Here is a 1,820-nt window from a genome sequence, read left to right on the forward strand (position 1 = left end):
TTTTGTTTTTTAATTTACACTTGCCTAAGACTATGCGATTGCCAATTATTATAAAACCCTTCCTTGCACAACCCGATGAGGTAGCCCATCCATGTAAAAAATTGGCCTAATCGACGTCGAGACGACGTCGGAATGGTGCACCCGCAGTCGCACTTGGGTCTTAAACTTACAGCTGCAGTGTACAAGACGGGGGCATCATATCAGCGATCACACCCAACGCCGAGGGCGTGCCTACCTCAAAGTTTGTCGGCACACCGGGAGCCCGAAAAGTAACTCACTGAGGTGTACTTTCGTAATAGGTATTGTCGTAATTAAAAAGAAAACTCACTTTGTGGGTTTCCAGGCAACGAAGCACACCAGTAGCACACACAGGAGGATGCGCATTTTGTGCGACTCGACTACCACACTGCTGGATGACTTTTCCTTCGCGAAAACACCGATATCCTGAAATAAATTAAATCTGCAGAGGTCAAAAAAAAAGGGACCCTGTCGTCATATGTAGCCCTTGTCGTATACTATGTGTACCTCTCTTGCACAGTATAAAAATGTAACGCTAGGAGAAAAAAAATGTTTCGTATCGTCGGGGAGGCGTGTAGGTACTTTACCTGTTTTCTTGGTGGTAGATCACTTTTCTTTCTCCCTCGCACAGTGTGTTCGTGAACAGGACTAAGACTGGACTGCTGCGGCACGCTATCTCCAATAGTAAGCTCCGCAAAAGAGCTCGTTGGCAGACTGTCCTGCGAACCACCTATCTTATCGCTCGATCATCCGAAAAAGAGGAGTGGGGAAAAAATGCTCTGCGGGAGCGCTGGTATTCGAACCACCGACCCTTCCGCACTCCGAGCGGAGGCGCTACCGACTGACTTCGCCATGGAGTCAACAAAACAAAAGCCAAGCTACAGAACACAGAGGTACATGCCAGGAGCAAGTGGCAAGTGGCAAGTTTTTTTTCAGCACAGAATGTACGCAAAGCAACAAATATCAAAATATGGCAGCAGAAAAATTTGCACGGAATCGGCTGATTTTCGGTGCCATAGCTACTAGGACTGCGCATAAATCCCTCAGCGACAGCGACGAAGCAAAAAGGAAAAAAAAATAGCCCACAGAACTAAGAAATACCCAGTATTCTCCCCGGTTAAGCCACAAAGCCAATGCGTGCAGGCCTCAGGGCAGCGGTGGCGTGGCGTGGCGTGGCGCGGCCTGATTTCTGTCCCCCGCAAGGCAGCACCAAGTTCTGACGGAGATTACAAGGAGCCGGCTGGGCAGCCTAGAGTGTCAGAGCATGAGCCGCCCGCTCGAAATTGGAGTGGTCGCTGGTTCGAATACCGCCTACGGAACACTTTTTCGGCGCCGCTTGCGGGCGCGCTGCTAGCGTCAGCGTAGATTGGGTTGTCTCCCGGAGCAAACATCGACAGCATCTCCCTTCGGCTAAGCTGCTAGAGTGCGGGTGCGGGGCGGGGACGTTCTCTGGTTCGAATACCATCCGGGGATCATATTTTCCGCTGTGCTGGCCATGGCTATGCGGCTGCCAGAGATTCGATCGACCCTTGGAGCGGCGATAGGTGTTTCGCCTTCGTGGGTAGGTGGGCAAAGTGCCAGGTCACCGCGCGCGTGTTCGCAGGTTCGGGCCTCGTCCGGGAAAGATTTTTCCTTCCCGCTGGCCTTCGCGCGTCAGCGAAAGTTGAGATAGGCTTGTCCGCTCAAGCAACGTTTTGTACCTTGCGTCCATGGCTCAGTTGGCAGAGTGGCTGATCGACACCGGGCTGGTCGTGGGCTCGAATACTGTCCGTGGTTCCTTTTTCCCGTTCGGTGCTATGCGG

The sequence above is a fragment of the Frankliniella occidentalis genome, unplaced genomic scaffold (assembly GCF_000697945.3).
Source record: "Frankliniella occidentalis isolate FOCC.00 unplaced genomic scaffold, Focc_3.1 Scaffold5, whole genome shotgun sequence".
In the NCBI taxonomy this organism is placed as follows: Eukaryota; Metazoa; Arthropoda; class Insecta; order Thysanoptera; family Thripidae; genus Frankliniella; species Frankliniella occidentalis.